The 21,662-nt window shown below is 44.6% G+C and overlaps 1 protein-coding gene across 6 annotated transcripts in view; it reads left to right on the forward strand.

Annotated features, from left to right (window-relative positions):
* The window catches only part of ARVCF (ARVCF delta catenin family member), a 641,936-nt gene that overhangs the window by 372,190 nt on the left and 248,084 nt on the right, over positions 1-21,662 (forward strand). The window lies entirely within an intron of this gene.

Raw genomic sequence — 21,662 nt, forward strand, 5'->3', positions numbered from 1 at the left:
ATAAAAAATGGCAACATTCAGAAACCAGCGTGAGAACATTTCAGTCTCTTAGGACGTTCTGTACCAGACATTAAAGTCATCATAGTTCAACCAAAGGACTTCAAAGGAAGATTCCAGTGTATAATTGCTGAATTAGAATTCATCAACAAATCTGATTCTGTTCATGCTGTATTTAATCAGAACTCTGTTTATTTCCCACTAGAAGTGTTCAATCAGCCTAGCAGAAAGATAGTATAATTGTGACTGAAAAACTGTGAACTGGGTACTCTGTTTTATGTTGTATGCATTTGGGTGCTGCATCAAAATGTCACAGGCCTACTGCTACTCTTTGAAATTCACAGCTTTTTGGCCTCACTAGTTACATTTTTCCCCACTTGGTACCCATGTGTGTGATTTGCCAGCTGAGCATAAAACTTCATGGATCTCATAAAGTGGGCTCTAGTCCATGAAAATGTATGCCACCATAAATCCATTAGTCTTGCAGGTGCCCTAAGACACTTGGTTGATTTTGCTGCAAGTAATGTGGCTACAATGGCAAGAGATGGGAAAGCCAAGCTGGAAGTGACTCATGGTTGAACTTCTCCAACATTCTTCTTCCCTCTACGCTCTTGTGTGGATTAGGATGCAAGGTGGATTCTTTTTAGTGGAGTTCAATTAGGGGTTTTCACTGACTGAGCTCTCATTCTCTCCTTTACAGTGAAAGAGACAGAGAGTAATTCTTTCAGTCCCTGTTAGTGAAACCAAGGGGCACCTGAACCGAGAACATTTCTTTGCCGTGATGGAAGGGAATGAGTACATAATGGCTCATCGTAACAGAAGATCAAATGCTTGGGAAAGCAAGCCTCTGTGGGCAGAGTAAATGGCATGTCCAAGGAGCTTGGCTTCAGGTCTGAAGAACTGTCAGCTTTTCCACAGCTGTTCCCAAGCTGCCTGTGGCATCTGATGCCCACAACATGCTAGGAAAGATGTGGGCAGTAAAAATCCAATGACCCATCAAGCTAAACTAAAGCAGGCTTGATGCAGTAAGTGAAGCTCGCCCACAGGCCTCAGCTGTTGATGGACATAGAAGCAGACCTGTGCTCTGGAAAGCAGGGCCTCTGCGTCCAAAAAAGATGGTGCCGTGTCCAAGAAACTTTGGCACTGCCAAACGGAGACTTCTTGTATGTTTGAAGCAACAAGAAGTCAAAGTTCCTTCCTGCTCCAGACTGAAATGTTTGGTTGATGTTATTTTTTTCTTTTTTCTTTTTTTTTAGAATACTTTTTATTTATTTTTGTCTTTATAAATGAAATAAACAATACCAACAACCTGATCAATAACTACAATTTCCTAACAGTACAATATTGTTAGGAGGACACAACAATACCAAAAAGAAGAAAAAATAAAAGAAGAGAGGAAAAAGAAAATCCCCCCTTCTTTTTTAAAGGGTTAAATTTAAACTCCAATACACACGGGCTTCAGATCCCATTCTAATTTAGAAACTATACCTATAACATTAGCAATATTACAATTTAATAATCAACTTTATATTTCAATATCATATCATCAGTCAGACTGATGATATGATATTTTCTTTTCTTTTATAAAAAGAGGTTAGAGATAAGGTTACATTAGATATTTGTGGATGATCATTTTCTGCGTTCTGAGTTAAAAAAAGGTTCTAAAAATATTTTCCAACAACCCCACCCCAATTTGTGCTTTTACAAATCATACCTGTTCATTGCCACTTTCAGCAGTTGCTTAACCTTGTATATTAAAGAGGGTAATTCGTCTTGCTGGGTATGTGATCCAGCCAATGAGGCAGCACTTAGACAGCATGCCAACATCAGAACATCATGTTGCCAATTGGATTTGATTACATGACAATTCCAATGCTTTCCGTCCTTACTCTGAATAGATGGGTTTGGGATTATGACTCTTTTCTTTGGTGCTGCTTCATGTTGCTTTGTGGGAAATCCAGCCTCTGAATTTAGAAGGATTCACAGTATTCCCTATCCCCACTCCAGTTTTTGCAGTGCTAAGCTAGCAGCAAACACAGGAGTTTATCTGACGGGCCACTATACCTTGTTTGAGGGTGTATCAGGCTTGATGTGCCACAGATTGCTCAGACCTGGTACAGGTGTTTGCTGTTGACACACTATGACCTGCAAGGATGAATCTTAACAAGAGGAATACTAGGATTGAAACGCTGATTTGGAAGCCCTCGGAATGTTGGAGGAATCCATTTTGCAGGGTGAAGCTCAATAAATTTCCCTTGGTTTCCGCCCCCTCCCGGACTTTGGTCCACTTTCCACTGTGGAACCCAACTCGATCTGTATCAAGTCGGGCCAGTTCGCACATTTTCCGTTTTTTAAAAAAAAATTAAAAGTTTTTTAAGTTAGCACATTTTCCAGTTTTTAAAGTTTTTTAAGGCTGCAAATTGTATCTGCAATTTGCACAAATCACACAAATTACAGGTGCAATTTGCACAAATCTCCATTTGCACAAATTATAGCTTGCTACCAAAAAAGTGGTGGCTTAGTGGTTAAGACGCTGAACTGCAGACTGGAAGGTCAGCAGGACAGCAGTTTGAGACCCGAGTGCTGCATGACGGAGTGAGCTCCCGTCTTCAGTCCCAGCTTCTGCCAACCTAGCAGTTCGAAAGCAAGAAATTGCAAGTAGATAAATAGGTACCGCCTCGGCGGGAAAGGTAACAGCATTCCGTGCACCTCGGTGTTCAGTCATGCCGGCCACATGACCATGGAAGCGTCTTCGGACAGCACTGGCTCTTCGGCTTAGAAACGGGGATGAGCACCGCACCCTAGAGTCGGACACGACTGGTTGGGGACACCTTTACCTTTTTTACCAAAAAAAAACACAGAAAGTTTCCAAAGTTTGGGAAAAACATGCAAATGCAAACTGAGTCAGGCATGCTGCAGAACTCCATTGAACAGAAAGAGATTTCCCAGTGATGGACATCTCTAGGAAGCCCTCATTTCAGAAGAGCCATCCTTTGGGGGTGGGGGGAAACCTAAAGTTCAGTCTAGTCTGTCATTCTGCTTCCCTCAATGGCCACCAAAATGCCACCAGGATGCCTACAACCAGGACATAATGGCAATAGCTTTTTTCTGCTGTTGCCCCTACAATTCAGTGCCACCGTGCATCCGAAGATGGAGGATCCATGTAGCCATTATGGTTAATAGTCACTGGGAGAGCTATCCTCAAATTCTTCTAATCTCCTTTTAAAGCCATCTAAACCAAAAGCTATCACCATACCTTGTGCCAGCAAATTCCATTCTAGTGTGTGAAATTGCATTGTATTTTGCCTGTGCGGAATCTACTGCTAAGCATATTCTTTAGATGACCATGAGGTCTAGTATTATGAGAGTCCTTTAACTTCACACGTTCTGGAACTGAGCCCTAGTGTTGGAATTGGGTGCTGGGGCTGTGCCCTAGTGAAGCTGGCAGCATTGTGAATGACCCAAGAGAGTGAGCAATGCCCTCTCTGTGTGTCTCTGTCTGTCTGTCCCTCTGTTTGTCTCTGTGTGTGTATGTGTGGTGATGGTGGTTGAAACACACAAACTACCATATTTTCCGGCGTATAAGACGACTGGGCGTATAAGACGACCCCCAACTTTTCCATTTAAAATATCATGGCGAGCAATGTACCTTACTGGCGATTGGCTGGTTGTTGTATACAAAGCCTGCTTGGATTGGTCAGCTCTCCCTGCCTACCCAGCCCTCCCTGTCTCCAAGACTATCCGAGCAGTAGCGCAAACACGCCTCTTTTTTCCATACCCCGGGCGTCCCGGATGCCTGCAGCTTGCTCCGCCCTTCACTTACACCTTCCCGGTGAGGCGCCCCCTCACCTCATCATCGGGACCGCGTTAAGTCACTTCTTTCCACGAATCCTAGTGAGTGGATTTTCTTCTACCATACTTGTACAGCGCCGCCCTTGCTGCTTTCATACGGTCGCCGCATACGGCGGGGATGCGGCCGCGGCCGTTTTTGAGCTCCCCCCACCATATGCGGTGACCGCAGATTCTCCAGTCTGGTTTGGAAGTTTCAGCACCCGCCCTATATGACAACACCCGGCGTATAAGACGACCCCCGACTTTTGAGAAGATTTTCCTGGGTTAAAAAGTCGTCTTATACGCTGGAAAATACGGTATTTCCCAAGCAGACATGGGTTTATGGGTCAGGATAGCAAGCCACAGTTACCAGTCTTTGAAGCACTTCAGGTAACAAGCTGTTATGAGATCATCTTAGTAGAAAGAAAAATCCAGGTATTATCTTTCATTGTGTATTTTGAGAAATGCTTTCTTTTTAAAGGTGCTGGCCTTGTGAAGTGCGCTAGTTTTTGTATGTGTGAGAAATGTCTCACTGGCCCTGATGCTAGGTATCTGGAGGTGTGCATAATAGAACTTTGTTCTGTCAGGACCATTCTCACGCATTATCAACAGGATTACAAATACATTGCTCCGTCTCTCACATCTCTAGTGTTTGCCTTGAAGCATGCAGCTTGGCACTTCAGTGTAACTTTGTAGACTAGGCACTTTCTTTCTTTTCGCAAGACTCGCAGTTCATTTACATGAAGATACACTTAAAGCCACTGTTTTTCTGTAAGGTTTATGGATCTTGGCAACCTGCACTCCTTTCAGTTGCTGTTAGCCCAGCTCAGTCATTCATTGTCACACTGTCAAGGCTAAGCCTTTGGCAGCTGTCACAGGTGAACTGGGATTCAGGAGTTGAACCAGGGAGTCAGAGCTTAGGACTACACAGAAGCACACCAGAGCTGGGGAGGCTGTTGTTACTCAGGCAAATGTCCAGCCCAAGCAGGAAGCCATTTATAGCTCTTCCTGTCTAGGAATGCTCAGCGGCCAGCCTGGGTGGGTGAGGCTAGTTCAGAGTGTGGGAATTGCCATTAGCCACTTCGAACTCATTTTGGAAAAGCAGCATGTACGCTTTTAATGTAAGTAAATAAATAGAAATCCAGCCTTGCATTCTGGCCTAAAGTAGTCCCTGCTTTCCTTCCAGCTTTCTCTTTGCAGCCATTGGCAATGATGTCTTCAGAATGTACAGACTCATTAGCCCTTGCAGTAGATTTAGTGTTTATAGCAACTGGTCCAAACCCTGGGTACAAACAGGAGCTGGAATTCAGTAACATTTGACTAGTGTGTATTGTATCTTTTTGTGTATTCAGGAAGGGGAGGGGTATGCAAAGATTGAGACTTATTGGCATGTTTGAGTCCTGGTATCTTAGGCTCATGACATGCTAACAATGGATAAAATTCAACCTAAGTTCTACTTAGAATACACCCACTGAAATGAACAGGACTTAAATTAGCTCTAAGACTTAAGTTGGATTTTATGCAATGAAATTATATTTTCATATAATTAAATATGTAACATCAGAATAATCAGAACAGTGAAGAGAGAGAGAGAGAGAAAGCAGGGGATGTTAACACAAAAGCAAGTCACCTTAGTGACGAAGACCATAAAATCACAGATTTGGATCATCAGTCCAACAAGAGCAAAAATAAAGTAAAAATAAGCGTCACCCAAGATCGGTTGTACATTAGCCAGTATTGGTGCAAGAGTAACCATATATCTAGAGTGGCTATGTTATGTTAAAACAGAAGTCTCGCAAGCTCTACCGATTTCCAGCATCTTTGTTTCTGCTTGGTGCATTTGTACTGCTTCCTGTCAATTTCATGCCCAGCCGTTGGCATGAAGCAGATAAGCCCGATGGACGAGGATTGAATTCTTGGCTGAAAATCTGGTAGAAGTTGATTTGTTATCCATCAGTGCAACTGGGAAAGTTCCCATCAACCAGCCTGTCTGTGGAAAATGGAAAACATTGCTTACAAGTGCTTTCTTTCCTTGTAAGCATCTCATCTCTAATATGTTTTTGAATGCCAGGTACCTTTTTCTCCCAACCCCAAACTTTCGCATGGGAGCCAGAGCCTAATTTCCTGAGGCCTGATTATTGTGTCTTTGCGTCCACCTAATAAACTTCCTTGATTGTCTGAAATTGATTAGCCGTGGGTGCCATTCCTGTATAATAGAATGTTGGCTTAATACATATTCTAACGCTCTTGGCTGGGGCTGAATGGGAGTTACTCAGCTGTGAACTTCCCAATGACACACAGGATTGAGACTTGGCATTGTGCGTCTTGTTTGTTAGAGAAAAAAAAGGGGATTTACTGGAATATGGCAAAAAGACAAACCTTCCTGGCAGAGAAAGCTTTGATTATTTCTCTCTCTTCCCCCTCCCCTTACCTCTCCCTCTTTCACCCTCTCTCATTCTCACACGCTATGTTTTATTAATAGGAAACACCATTTTCCCATTAATACAAACCTAGGTAATCATTTTCAACTGCAGAGTTTGTGCTTCATTCTTATGATGGTCCGACTAATTCAATTATCTAAAAACACAAAACAAAAACACCACTACGGTTGTTGTAGTATATATTGTTACCTCTGATGTGCAGCACAAGCCAGAAGATGGCATTTTAGGAACATGGGCATTATACGAAGACTGAGCTTTGATCCATCTCAGCATGTCTACACTGTCCAGGTGCTATTCTCCAGGAGTTCAAACAGGAGTCTTTCCCAACCCTATCTGGAGATGCCAGGGATTGGACCTGAGACCTTCTGTATATGAACATAAGAACATAAAAAGAGCCCTGCTAGATCAGACCAAGGGTCTATCTAGACCAGCATTCTGTTCACACAGTGGCCAACCAGCTGCCCACGGGAAACCCACAAGCAGGACATGAGTGCAACAGCACCCTCCCACCCATATTCCCCAGCAGCTGGCATACACTGCCTTTGATACTGGAGGTAACATATAGCCATCAGGACTAGTAGCCATTGATAGCTTCCTCCTCCATGAAGTCGTCTAAGACTCTTTTAAAGCCACCCAAATTGGTTGCCATTACTACATCCAATGACCTCGGGACAGCAGACATGTAAGAACATTGGAGCCAGTGTGGTGTAGTGGCTAGAGTGTTGGACTGGGAGCTGGGAGATCTGGGTTCTAGTCCCCACTTGGCCATGGAAGCTCACTGGGTGACTTTGGGCCAGTCACAGACTCTCAGCCCAACCTACCTCACAGAGTTGTTGTTGTGAGGATAAAATGGAGAGGAGGAGGATTATGTATGCCACCTTGGGTTCCTTGCAAGAGGAAAAAAGGTGGGATATAAATGTAATAAATAAATAAATAAATAAATAATAAACATAAGAGCCCTGCTGGATCAGACCAAGGGTTCACCTAGTCCAGCATTGTGTTCACCCAGTGGCCAACCAGCTGCCCACAGGGAACCCACAAGCAGGACATGAGTGCAACAGCGCCCTCCCGCCCATATTCCCCAGCAGCTGGCGTACACTGCCTTTGATACTGGAGGTAACATATAGCCATCAGGACTAGTAGCCATTGATAGCTTCCTCCTCCATGAAGTCATCTAAGCCCCTTTTTAAAGCCGCCCAAATTGGTTGCCATTACTACATCCAGTGACCTTGGGACAGCAGACACGTAAGAACATTGGAGCCAGTGTGCTGTAGTGGCTAGAGTGTTGGACTGGGAGCTGGGAGATCCGGGTTCTAGTCCCCACTTGGCCATGGAAGCAGGGCATGAGTGCAACAGCATCCTCTACCACTGTCCTCTACCACACATCACAGTCCTCTACCATTTTTAATCTACCCAATCGCAAAGTATCAGAGCTGGTAGCAGTTCAGCTCAGAAAAGTCTAATGTGTATGAAATAACAAATTGGTATCAGTGGAGATTTTCCAGTGTAAACCTCCTGCCACCCAGAACTTGTATTACCAAAATATGTTTGGACTTTGCCAAAGTTGTAAGGCACTCAGATAATTATATTGTACGTTGTTGTTGTTACATTTATATAGGCTGCCCATAACATTGTTCTCTAGGTGGCTCACAAACATACAATAATAAAATACAAAAGATAAAGCAATAAATGGCAGCGTAAGGATTTGCAGAACCTGGCACACAGATGGTAGCATTAACAGTGTGCTTTTGGTTGATCCAAGAAACTTGCTGAAGGTCTATTTAGGTAAGTCTGGGGCCAGATTCCACTGGGCCCTTGGCATAGTGCTGCCAAAGGCCCCCGCCACCCCACCTGCCAGTGCCAGAGCCCCCACCTGCCTACTACAGCCCCTTGTCTACCTGCCCACTGCCAGCACCTGTCTGCCTGCTGCCACCCTGGAACACCCACCTGCCGCAGCCCCTCATCTGCAGCCAAGACTAGGGATGTGTGAGCACATGCCAGCTCGGGTTCTCCGGGCACCCACTGAAGCACACCCCCGCTCGCCCCCCCCCCGGACCTGCACTTGCACCCACCCGCACCCTCCCTGGACTCACCGTGCCCCCGTTCAGTGAGCGCCCACCATTTTGCCACCTTTTTTTCTGCGTAAAAGAGGGAGTTTTGAAATTGTGCATATTTGAATGTGTGCATTTGGGGGGCCGGGAAAGCTTAATAGGCACAATATTAGAGGCATCATGCCTTAAGTGTCTTTGGTTTCACAAGATGCTGGACATTTCAGTAGACGTTTTGCAGATACCTCAATTTTAGACCACAGGACAATCTGCAATGGGTAGCTTATACATTGTAATTCAAGTTATTAGCCCGGCAATAATAATATAAATGTAACAAATATTAAAAATACAAAATGATTCCCCATCCCATTGCAATTCTGCTATATGCAAATATCAGTTCAGTTTACCTTATGCAAGATGATATGAGCCCTTAATCATAAATGAGTTCCCTAGACAGCTTCCCAGCAGAATAAGCTGACTCTTTTTCTTGTTTCTTCTCTTAGCCCTCCCTCTGAGTGAGGATCCCATCCCTAAGGGACTAACCCCCCCCCCCCAGTCTATAGGGGTTACACAAGCCAAATCAAAATTCTCATACACTCCACTGGGGCTCTCCAGATGTTGTTGAACTCCCAACTGGCATCATCGCTGACCATTGGCTAGGATGTCTGGATGTCATGGAAGCTGGGGTGCAACAGTGTCTGGAGAGCTGCCCGTTCTCTATCTGTGGTGTAGACAATCCTGCGCTAGATAGAGCAATAGTATAAGACGGCTTGCTGTGTGTGGAAGAGGCAAGTCTGTGGCAGGGAGAAGTAATCACACTCCCATCCTTGGTCAGACCATGGTGCAATCCTAACCAGGAAGCTTTTTATAAGTGGTCCAAACTTACTACATGACCCCATCTCCTCTGGCCTTTAGTTGTTCAAGAGGCTTCTGTGCTTTTTTGCCCTCAGTAGTTCCCTCCTTTGGCCAGAGCTTGCCAGTATTATTATTAGTAGTAGTAGTACTAATATTAGTATTTATTACATTACTATGCTGCCCCATAGCTGAAGCTCTCTGGGCAGTTTACAAAGGTTAGGAAAGTACAATATGCAAAATTAAAAATATTAAAAACACACAAACAGACAGTGTACACAAAGACAACAATGGTGGTGTATCCTTGCTTCCTATCTGTTGATATACTGCATCCTTTCTTCATATCTCTTGGTCCACCAGTTCAGGATTTGATGGTGAAGGTTCAGCTCCTGACACTGCATTACACTAGCAGCTTATTTGGCTTGAAGGTGATCTTTTCTGATTGACTATTCACTGGCTTTAAGCAATTAGACTGCTGTAGATCTTGTACCAAATCAGCCTTGGAAGATCATTCAGCCAGTTTATTTAATTATTGAAGGATGTTCACCATTGTGACAATGGTGTCCTTGTTCTGCTAACACCTCAACACATTTCCAAAATAAAGTAAGAAAATAGGCCAAAGTGTCCCTCTCCCTCTGCTTATTATTACTACTATTTATGGCTGGAAAAGACCCCAAATGCAGTATGCACAAGATAACCTGCTGTTCCAAGACTCTGATTAATACCAATGTAAATTAAGGACAGGTTTCTGACCTTAGTGTGGATTACTTGGGCTTTGATGTGTTTTAGTCTGATACTTCATTTTTCTTCTCCCCTTAATGTTATTTTTCTTGTGTGGTTTAATTAGATTAATTTCCCAGCTCCTTGACATGCTGATTTATGCCTTTCCCTTCCCCCATTCCTCCTCCATGGTAGCTCTGCTTGCTGAGAGTTGGTATGAATGAGATCAGAGATCCCCTGCAGTTACTTGGAATGATGCCAGCAAGAATTCTTTCTCTTGAGGTGGACTTTCCTCCATTTACTTGGACACTGAGGACTTCATAGAGCTATTCACATGCTGCTACCTCTTTTCTTTGTAATGGATAATTACTAAGAATCTTATCCTGCCCAGCAATTACTAGAGCAATGATGCAACTTTTATCATGAATTGAAAAGAGATGCACAGGCACTACTGAATTCGTTGATGGTTATCCCAAGGAAGTGATAAAGACGTTGTTTAACTCCAGGTACCTATAAAAATCCCTAGTAAGTAATAGCTAGATGTCATTACACGAGTCCCCTGGACTGCAAGGAGGTCCAGTCAGTCCATCCTAAAGGAAATCAACCCTGAGTGCTCATTGGATGGACAGATACTGAAGCTGAAGCTCAAATATTTTGGCCACCTAATGCGAAGAGAAAACTCTCTGGAAAAGACCCTGATGCTGGGAAAGACTGAAGGCAAAAGGAGAAGGGGGCGGCAGAGGATGAGATGGCTAGATAGCATCACCGATACAATGAATACGAACTTGAGCACACTCCGGGAGAGAGCGCAGGACAGGAAGGCCTGGCGTGGTATGGTCCATGGGGTCACGAAGAGTCGGACACGACTGAACAACTGAACAAGATGTCATTGTCATTACAATACCTATTCAATAATAGGCAGAGGTCATTGGGACTCTAGGAATATCACTGCAGCTTGCTGCTTGCATATAAAGGTGGTCCTACATTCCTGCAAGTTTAGGTGGTTTTAAATAAACATTCTGTTCATTCCTTTTGGCTTTCTCCCAGAGCGTGGTCCTAGTGCTCTTGAAACAAGGGTGGTTGTTCAGTGAATAATTCAAGTGTTTGCCTGAAGTAGTAGCAGACAGAGGACAAACCATTTAGGAAATCAACCAAAGTAAGAAAGCTCTGTGGTTTATGAAAACGTTCAGCTAACCTTTCTGTGAACTTGCCGACTTCAATTTTGTTGTTGCAGTTATTTGCATATTTCCCCATTTTCCTGCCCTTCCCCTAGCTCAACAAATAATCCTCTGCCTTGTTTCTACATAATCGCCCACAGCTCCTGTTAAAAAACACACACCCCTCCTTCTAGGGAACACTGGATACATTTGTCTACTGGAGGGGGTGGGATGTGCAGTGAGAGTCTCCGTTCTGACCCATTTCCCCATGGCCTTTGTGAGCACCAAGTAAAAATAAAATAAAATGGCAAAGATCTTTGTACATTAAACATGCTGTCTGCAATAGAAGCAGGATTGAGGAGGGGGAAGTTACGGTAAGAACTGCTCTTACTGCTGTATTGGTGAAAGCACTGTGAGGCGGGAAGCTGAGTTTTTAGGAGAGGCATTGCACATGCCTTCTGATGCCCAGTTAAGCTAGACCTGGGAAAGCTGAAGACAAGGATGTTCTGAAAGTGTTTCAAGAGACAACAGCTGTGGTGCTGAAATGGCAATTTGTTTAACGTTGAAGATTTCAGGAAAGAGATCAAGCTATAACCCAGACAGCGTTCACCTGCAGGAAAAGGATAGAGTGTGAGGAAAACTATGAAAACAAACTAACCCTGGGCAGGACTATCCTGCCGATAAACCAAGGGAAAACTTCAGAAAGGAGGATAGGGCCACAAGAGGTGCCCTTGGAGCACACCGATGTGCAGGAGAAGAGCTGATGGAACAGTTGCCCTGTGAGGAGGCTGGATTTTTCCATTCCTCTGCAAAGGAAATTGTGGCTAGTGCTAATCAATTTTGCATGTAAATCCTTGCACATCTAATCCCTCTGATACGAGAAAGCTGAGCAAAAATTTTGCATTTCAACAAAAGTCGTCTAAAGTGATATGCAACATCTGTGTTCAGCATTTTTTAAAACGCTTGCAAATGAGTTCCAGCAAGAAGCTGTTCTAATTCTTCCCTCCTTCCATGTTCTGGGGTGTTCTTTATTAAAAACAAAGCAAAAAACAAAACAAAAAGCAAAACCTGGCAATCCCCCTCCTCCAGGCAATTCTTCTCCCCCCGCTGCCCCCTTTTACACACACATTTAATTTTTGACAGCTCACGGAACATAGAATGTGGTTAAGCTGTGGGATAAGAAGAGATGCTTTCTGGAGAGATGTGAGTCAATTAGGCAGAAGGCTGGTGGGTAGGCCACATTTCGTAAAGAAGGATTTTCTCTAGGGTGGAAGGGCGGAACACCTCTGTGGGCAGGGGAACTACTCGTCATTTCCATGTTTTAATGTATCAAAAAACTATGCAACTTAAACATTAGTTAGCCCCAAGACAGAATCCAGGTGAACAAGGGGGAGGGGGGCAATTGAGCAAGTTGCAAGTTGGTCTAATCAGGATGGTCAGGGCTGCCCACATGGGCCCTTAGCTCAGAGATCTGGGCTTATGCCCTCTGTCTTTCCCTCATGCTCTTATGCCTCTCCTTACTTCTGGAACATGGGCTGCTTGCTTCATCTTTTGCCCCACACTCCATTCTTCCTCCGACAATTTCACCATCTCCCTCCAATTATTGTTTTAGGGGTTGGCTTCATGATACACTTCCCCCTCTCCCTTTCCCAGGGCAGTTGTCCCAGTTGTCTAATGGACTGGATTCTGCCCTGCTCTTCACTACTTTCTCTTTCTGCTTCTCTAGAACAGTCTAGAAATATGGTGGGTGGCTGATTGCCCCCTGTTGACTTGACTTGTTTGGCAATGGTCAGAAGCTAATGGCTATCTGTTGATGAGTATAACATCACTGCATGAAGTAGGATATCAACCTTCATTTGCAGGAGGTGGAACCTGGGCAGAAAAAGGCAGATAGAAGGCAGGGCTGGGACAGAACCTGGTGGAGTATAAGTGGGACCTAGTAGAAACTTGAAATCTACTCTAGTGCTTTTTCCTGACTGCACACAGTTATTAGTTATTCTTATTAGTCAGACCAGTAAAATACTTATGGGCCGGCAATTCTTTGTCAAAGTGGAAGGCGAGAATGAAGCTGGGATGCAGGGTACTTCTCCTGAACTATCTGCTGGAGTCATCACTCTTATTTCCTCCTCTACCATACTTTCCATACTTGTTCAAGCCACAGTTCTCCAGATGTTTGGGACATGAACTCCCAGCATTTCTGACCATTGGCCATGCTGGCAGGGGCTTTGGGGAGTTGGTCCAAAACATCTTGAGATATACCTTCTGCCCACCTGTAAGCTAGACAGACCCACAGTCTGATTTAGTAGGAACATAAAAAGCTGCCTTTTACTGACTCAGACCATTGGTCCATCTAGCCCAGTATTGTCAACACTGACTGGCAGCAGCTCTCCAAGGTGTCAGATAGAAGTCTTTCCCATCACATGCTACTTGATCATTTTAACTAGAGGTACCAGGAATAGGCCCTGACACCTTTTGCATGCAACAAATGTAGCTGCCTTATACTGAGTCGGACCCTTGGTCCATCTAGCCCAATATTGTTGACAATGACTGGCAGCATCTCTCCAGGGTTTCAAGCAGGATTGCTTCCCAGCCCTACATGAAGATGTCTGAGGATTGAACCTGGGACCTTCTGCAAGCAAAGCAGGTGCTCTACCCCTGAGAGATGGTCCTTCCTGAATATAAGACAGTGTCCTATGAAGTAGAGATGGTGGTGGTGTTTTGTTTTGTTTTAAGGTAAAATATGGCAGTGAGTGCTGGAGGAATTAAAATTCATTCCTTCTCCCTATCCTTGGAAATTTATTCATATGGAGTTTCTTTCTCTGGGCTTGTTTACACAGTGAACCTTTGGGAACCTTTGTTCCCTACCCAGATCTACCTGTAACCAAGACCCACAATAATAGGTGCTGCTTGTGGGTAAGTCTGTCTTGAGTGAGAGTGCAAGCTCATTCCAGATGTGCTTAATACTGAGGCTGCAATCCATCAGCAGTACCTTTGAGGAGCATCAAACATTTTTTCACTTAAAAGGAAGAGGATTATATTAAAGAGATACACTCCATAATGTAAACTCGCACACAGAAGTGAGATCAGGCATTTCCTTTTTGAAATGTGGTGTGTGACAATGTCATAGCTTGGGGGTATTTTAATATTGGAGACCGTGTGCAGGAGATAGCAACACTGAGCTGGTGTGGATTTAGAGCCATGCTGGATCAGACCAAAGGGCTGACCAGATGCCTATGGGAAGCCCACAAGCAGGATATGAGTGCAACAGCACCCTTCTTCCCATGTTCCCCAGCAACTGGTGTACATAGGCATACTGCCTCTGATCCTGGAAGCAGCACATAGCCATCAGGACTAGTAGCCATTGATAGCCTTTTCCTTCAGGAATTTGTCTAATCCCCTTTTAAAGCCTTGCAAGTTGTCTAAGAAGAATCTTGTTGAAGTGAGCAGGCAACCATCAACTTATTCATTCTTCAAAGGACCCTTGAAAATAATATGCCAAAAGTGACTCTCTCTCTCTCTCTCTCTCTCTCTATATATATATATATATATATATATATATATATATATCCCTTTTACTTGCCTGCTACGATGTTAGTAGCATGCATTTCCATGCTGGCTGCAGAAGAAGGGAAGCCCCCACCTCCATGGTCAGCATGGACCTGCAAGCTAGTAAAAAAGAATTACCTTCTACCAAGCAGACTGGCAGCAGGGCCGGCCCTACCATTAGGCAGAATGAGCTTCAGACATCAGATGCTGGGAGGCAGCAGCCAGGTGTTAGAGGAGAGAACTCTGTGCTCCATGGCCTGCCCCCTGATCACTGTTAGCCTGCTTCCTTCAGGTGCGGTGGAGGACGCTGCCCCAGGGCCAGTACTGAAGGAAGATTAAACTGGCAGTCCAGTCACCTTGTGTACATGAAACAGGATGGGGTGCCGTCTTGTTCTTCACCTCAGGCAGCAAAATTCTTGGGCTGGCCCTGCTGGCACAGTTGAGTGGGATCACTTCAGCTCTCCTCCAAGAACCCACTTGGTTTCCATGCTGGTTGTGGAAGAAGGAGTGGAGGAGCTCTCATTTCTGCTTAGTTACCTGCATGGAGTTACTGGTCACCTAAGGTGGCCAAGCAAGTTGTTAAATACATGACCACTCTAAAGCTCCCATAAAACGTTTCTATTCCTTTGCATATACATTCTGCAATAGCCAGGCAAGCCACTTAGCCGGGTTTTTTTTTTTCTTTTTTGCCGTTACTGTTATAGCTTTCCTTCTCCTTCCCCCATAAATCCTGGCATTAACATCCTTTGTGCCTCTTGGAGGTAACGATCCGCGTCCTCTCAGGTGTTCGATAAAGTGCCAAGAGTAAATTGTCCTGTGTAGTAAACATGGAGGATTTAAAATAAACATCATTGCTCTCGTAATGTTCTCGTTGATTACAGAGAGAGGAACCTTTTTATTTATTAGATATAAAGAAGAGAAAGTTACATGTGTTTTCTGTTATTGGTATTAGTAATGGCATTGTTTTAACAGAAGATATGCTGGGTGCTCACTGTGGATGTCTAATCACCACTGGCTTGATAACTGCTGCGTAGGAAGGAGTATCTTCCATGCAACGTTTTAACTTCGCAGCAGCCCATTCTGAGGGCTGAAAAACATTACCGATTAGAGCAATTAAATCCTTTAAATAAAAGTGTTCAGTCTTCAAGAGTGATCGTAACCAGGATGAGCAACAGCTCTGGAAGCCGAATGTGGAAGCTACTGCCAAAGCACTTCTCGTTGGCTTATTAATATAATAATGGCTGTGACTCTTACTGCTCTTAGAAATGGGACCTGCAACAAGAAGTTGCAGTGTAGAGTGCTCCGGCTCAGGGTTCCAGCCAGCCGTAGGGCTTTGCAGGATCTTCTCTTCCATGCCCCCTCCCCTCCCCCTCCACATACACTCCCCTCCCCCACAGCCATTCAGCATTGCGCGGCCACTGCGCATGTTCATTCCTTGCTGGGCTGCTTTTCGTTCTCTACCGCTTTAGGATTTTTTTTGTAAAGAATAAGTTCTTTGTTTTTGTTCTTCTGCAAACCTTGCCACCAAGCCTATCCACCAAGCCTGCTGATAAATCCCTCTTGTGCACAGATAGAACTGTTTTAGCTACATAAGCATCAGCACTCAGAATAAGTTTGCGGTTAGCAGACAGGATTATTATTACTTGCTCTTCTGCTAATAGAGCAGCTGACATCTCTCTCTCTCTCTCTCTCTCTCTCTCTCTCTCTCACACACACACACACACACACACACTTAAAGATAGTATAATTTAAAACACATAACAAAGTAACACACAATCAGTTTAAAAACAACACAAGAATTACACTGTTGTTAAAAGCCTGTTGAAAAATAATGTTTTCCATTGTGTCTAAAAGACAACAAACAGGGAACCTGGTAGATCTCCACCACCACTAAGAAGGCCCTGTCTCTCTTTTTCTGTTGCCTGACAACTTGAGATGAAGGCACAGAGAGCAGGTCCTTTGAGGCAGAAGTTAAAACCTAGGCAGGTCTGTATGGACCGGTGGACCTTGCTCTCACCCAGGCAGTAAACCTGTGTTTGGGCTTGACCACTTCAGACGATGCATGATAGAATGCTCCTGTATACAAACATAAATCCCTTCACATAGAAAAGTAGCAAGCCAGTGAGAACACTAGAACACTTTTCTCTGATTCCTCGTTTTCTCTATGGAGGAATTATTTTTGTATGGGGGAACATTCAATTAAATGAGCCCTCACCTGCAGTAGAAACATTTCAGATACAGCCCCAACCCAGGTTTATCATGGCAGTAAAAACTAAGCTTCAGAATGCTGAAAATCCCACTATGTTTCTAGTTCTCCTGGCTGCAGAGAGAAAAAAGAATGCAACATTCACTCTGTGTGTGTGTTTAATATAAGAATATTTCAGAATGAGTGTGGCGTGTCTGAATAATCTGAATATTTCAGAATGAGGGTGATAAGTTTGACATCTGTCATGCTTAGAAAAATGATAGGTAATTCTGTTAATTACATGCAAATTAGCTGCAGCTTTTCTCCTTGTGATAAGCAATCCGAAATCACACACCCCACCCGGCCCAGCATTAAAGGAGTTGGCCTCCCCTTTTAAAAAATAGCAGTGTACATTTCTCATTTAGGTGATCCACCAAAAGTTATTCTACAAGCCTGAAATTATCTTGGCTGCAAGAACAAATGAAAAGAAACTGTGAATCCCTTTTTCAGAGCCTCGGATTTCATCTGGACCAATGTAACATTGATTTTTGTGAGTTATGGATGAATTGATGGCTTAAAGGCAAGGTTAAATTGGCTAAAAGGGCATCCCTGATTAATCATGGAAACATTCTGGATTGGATCCAGACTAAAGCCCTATTCAGGTGTGTGCCTGCTCACCTGAATAGGGTACAGGGATGTGGGCACACACACAAGCCCCTCCCTAGTGTCCTGGCGTGCCTGGCTTCCATGTAGACCTTTGTGTGCTGAGTGCAAAGGTCTGAAGAGAGCTCTGTAAGCTTGCTCAGAAACCTTGATAAGGCAGGGTTCACGATCACAGGAACTCTGTAAAGGCATTCAGCTGAGTGTGCTTATAGAGCCATCCTCAGACCTTCGCACTGAACACAAGAAGGTCTACACAGAGGCCAGGTGTACATGGCTGCTGGGGATTGGGCTTACATGTGCATCCACGTCCCCTGCCCAGTTTAGCCTTACACGCGAGCAGGCACATGCCTGAATAGGGCTTATATCACTTGCGCTTAGGCCCCTCTGTGAAAAGTTAAGTCCCATTGAGTTCAATGGAAAGTAAATGTGACTAACAGTCTGGCTCCAACCCATGAAAATAAAGGTTATTATTTTTAATAGAAGTACTCCTTAAGACAGCGCCTGCAGTTTTTATAAGAGGGAATGCTTCTTCTAAGATGCTCCCTTCTGGGGCAGATTCCTGCACCATCTGAAAGAAGGCTGGCCTAAAACAAAGGATGTGTGCAGGGGCTCCTCTTGGTGGGAAGTACCTAGTTTGAACAAGATTGTCATAAAAGATGTGCCATTTGTATGATTAATTGTGATGATCTTTGAGAAATGTATTATTGTATATTGTTCTGGCAGTGTTTCAGTAAGTTGGCACCTGGAACAAAATCTCAGTAGAAGTGTGTGCGCATGTGTGTGTGTGTGCACACGCGTACACACACATATGCACATGCGGAGACATGTATATATTTATCCAGATATACAACAAACAAGTATAGCCTAACGTACAAGTGAGCTTATTTGTCCCACTGGAATCAGAGGGACGTACACATGCATAACGCCATACTGGATTTGCACCCATAACCACACTTGTCTTTAAATTACAAGACAAGGTCAGTATGTACCTTACATAGCAATTGCAGTGGTGGCTGACTGCAAGCACACTTCCTCTTAGATGTCTCTGTTTTCGGCTTATCCCAGGTTCCAGCTGCTGTACTGTGACAGGCGATTAGGTTGCTCTGCAGTTGTCATAAGCAAACACTGTTTGAACTGCTAATGAAGCACATCACTCAGGTGAAGGTGCTCTCTGCAACTCTCCCCTCCCAGAAATGGGAGTGGAGGAGGGAGACGGAAAGAGGTAACCTGACAGCCAAATCCAGAATCTTTAATAAACACTAAAAGACCCCAGTAATTGTGCTGTCCTTTGTTACTTCCTTGGCAATTCTGCATTCATGTGAAAGATGGAATGAGAAACTCGCAGTGGAATCCTATACTTGTCTACTCAGACATAAGAGCTGTTGAGTTCAGTGGGGCTTACTGCCACGTAAATGGTACAGGATTGCAGCCTTAGATTGATGGAGGGTTTTTTTTTTCTTTAGGAAGAAATAAAGTAGAAGGAGAGTTAAGGTGGAGGAGAGACTTAATTGCAGCTTGTAAATGCCTTCTTTATTATCAGGCACTGTTTATCCCCCAGCGAATTTGTGCATTTCTTCGTTAGCATAAAAGACTGGATTCACATCACTGGCACTCTTCCTTCTACTGTCCTTAAAATGGACATTGTGAAACATAAAACATAGAATCACAGAATTATAGAATAGTAGGGTTGGAAGGGGCCAACAAGACCATCGAGTCCAACCCCCTGCTCAGTGCAGGAATCCAAGTCAAAGCATCCCTGACAGATGGCTGTCCAGCCTCGTCTTGGACATGCCTGGTGTCCTGAAGCTACAAACAAACCCTTAATTTACCCACTACCTGAGTAAATATATTATCTTTAAATATAAGATTTAAATCTTATATTTAAAGATAAAGAACCATAAGAAGGGAGAGCAGTTGAAGTTGCCCATCAACACTTAACACCTGGACAGCAAATTAGCAGGTACACAGGCTACCTGTGGCCGTATCCAACCAGCTGTGCCCTCACTGATTGTGTTGCATCAGTGGGACTAGTAGCTTGTGCAACAGGGAATTAGCATTTCTAAAGTAACCCTGGAAACGAACAGAAATTAGGGTTGGTGGAGAATTTCTCCACAAATCTTCAGGAGGCTGAGTGCCGACGCATTCGGCCCCCCGAAAGTGTTGGGGAAATTCTCCACCGGCCCCCCGCCCCCCCGGGATGGGACTTACCTTCGGCAAATGTCCCTCTCAGCAGCGGGTCCCGGCGGCGGTTCGGCTGCATTTCGGCGGGGGCAGGGGCGGCGGCCGGTCTCCCGACCGGCTGCTGCCGCCGCCATTGCAAAAAAAAAAAAAGTAAAGTAAAAAACAACAACACACACCCGTGATAGGCTATGTAACGATTTACGTAGCCTATCACGGCTAGATTTCCAAAGTCAGCCGTGATAGGCTACGTAAATCATCACGTAGCCTATCACGGCTGACTTTGGGGGGGGGGAAAGCGTGTACACAAATGGCGGCTCCCATGGGGCGCCGCCATTTGCATTCCTTATTTTGGCATGTCTAGTCTACATAAACATTTATGTAGACTACGGCGAAAATAAGGGAACGCTATTTGTAGACTAGACGTGCCAAAATAAGGAACGCAAACGGCAGTCCCCATGGGAGACGCCATTTGCGTACGCGCTTTTTTTTTTCCCCAAAGTCACCCGTGATAGGCTACGTGACGATTTACATAGCCTATCACGGCTGACTTTGGAAATCTAGCCATGATAGGCTACGTAAATCATTACGTAGCCTATCACGTGTGTGTGTGTGTTTTACTTTTTTTTTCGCGGCCGGGTAGACGGGGCGCTCCTACCCGGCCTGAATTTCACCGGCGAGGGATGGGGCACCTCCCCCCCGGCCTGAATTTCAGCCGGGCGAGGTGGGGCACCTCCCCCCCCTCGCCTGAACTTCGAGGGGAGAACTGAAGTGCCTCCCCCCCACTGCAAAGCAAGCTGCGGGACGAGGTGAGTCCCTTTCGTCCATCCCTAACAGAAATAGTCACTTCTGGATTGGGACAGTTCCCTTCTGTTAGCTCCACTAACCTGCCCCATTCTGGAAAGGAGTGTTTCTGCTCACTTCAGGTTAGGGATGTTGCAGGAGTCCGAGAAAGGCCTGGAGTCCAATGGACTCCCCCCCCCCCCCGCACTTGGCCTCCTCTACCCCATTTGCCAAGCTGCCACCACTTCCTGGACCTGCTCGCTGAGTGCCGTGCGGTTTGTGAGTGCCCAGTGGCCGCCCGTCCCCTTAGCAAGCCACCATTTTGCATTAAAATGGCAGATGGAGTTTTCCAGATGTGTAATGTTATGTGAATGGCGGCCGTAAAGGGGCCATTTTTGCGACATTTCAGGTGTGAATGTATGCCTGTAATGTTGCATCAGTGGCCTCTTTATAGCCTCCAGTTACGTAACATTACGTATCCGGAAAACCCTGAGCCTCCATTTTTACACAAAATGGCGGCTTGCTAAGAGGACAGGCCGCCCTGCAGCACTTGCTGGGTGCTTGCCAGGGACTCCAGTGGTGCAAACAGGGGTGGGCGGCAGCTCAGCGAGCACCCGGCAAAACCAGGCGGAGGTGAGTCTGCCCATTCCTACTTCACGTGGTTTTAGAACTGTTAAATCCCCGTTGTGCAAGCAGTTGTTCCAGCTGATGCATGGGCTTGATAGGATACTGCCCCAAGTCACAGTGTTCCCCACTCTAAAGAGATGTATTGTATTTCTATTTAAATTATAGTAGCTATTTCTAAATTTGCATTGATACATATAAATGGGCATATGCACATTTTATGCAAATCTGTGTCCTCTTCTGGCCTCCTTTATTTGTGGATCGAACTCAACAGCATTAAAAAAGTTGCATAGGTGAGCATCTGAGAAATATTCACAATAAAAAAAAAATCAGGAGTTCTCTTAGTGAAGCATTTTTTGCAGCTGAATCATCCCATCTCTGAATTGCCTTGCTGAGTGATAGAAAGGTTACAAAAGTTGGAGGGGAAAAAAAATCTGCTCAAAAGGGAAATGTTTTGGATTTTAAAACTTAACAATTTACCTTCAACAGGTCTAAATCAAAACCTTGGCCATTGCTTTAAGATCCCTGCATGAAATTTTAAAGTTCCAATGTAGGAAGAATTAAGCCTAGTTCTGTATATGAGTAAAGGGGATTATTCATGAGTAAATGTGACTATACTAATGCCAAGAAATGGTAG

This window comes from Heloderma suspectum, chromosome 13, assembly GCF_057233095.1.
Source record: "Heloderma suspectum isolate Gila_16-S chromosome 13, 16-S_ref, whole genome shotgun sequence".
Taxonomy (NCBI): Eukaryota; Metazoa; Chordata; class Lepidosauria; order Squamata; family Helodermatidae; genus Heloderma; species Heloderma suspectum.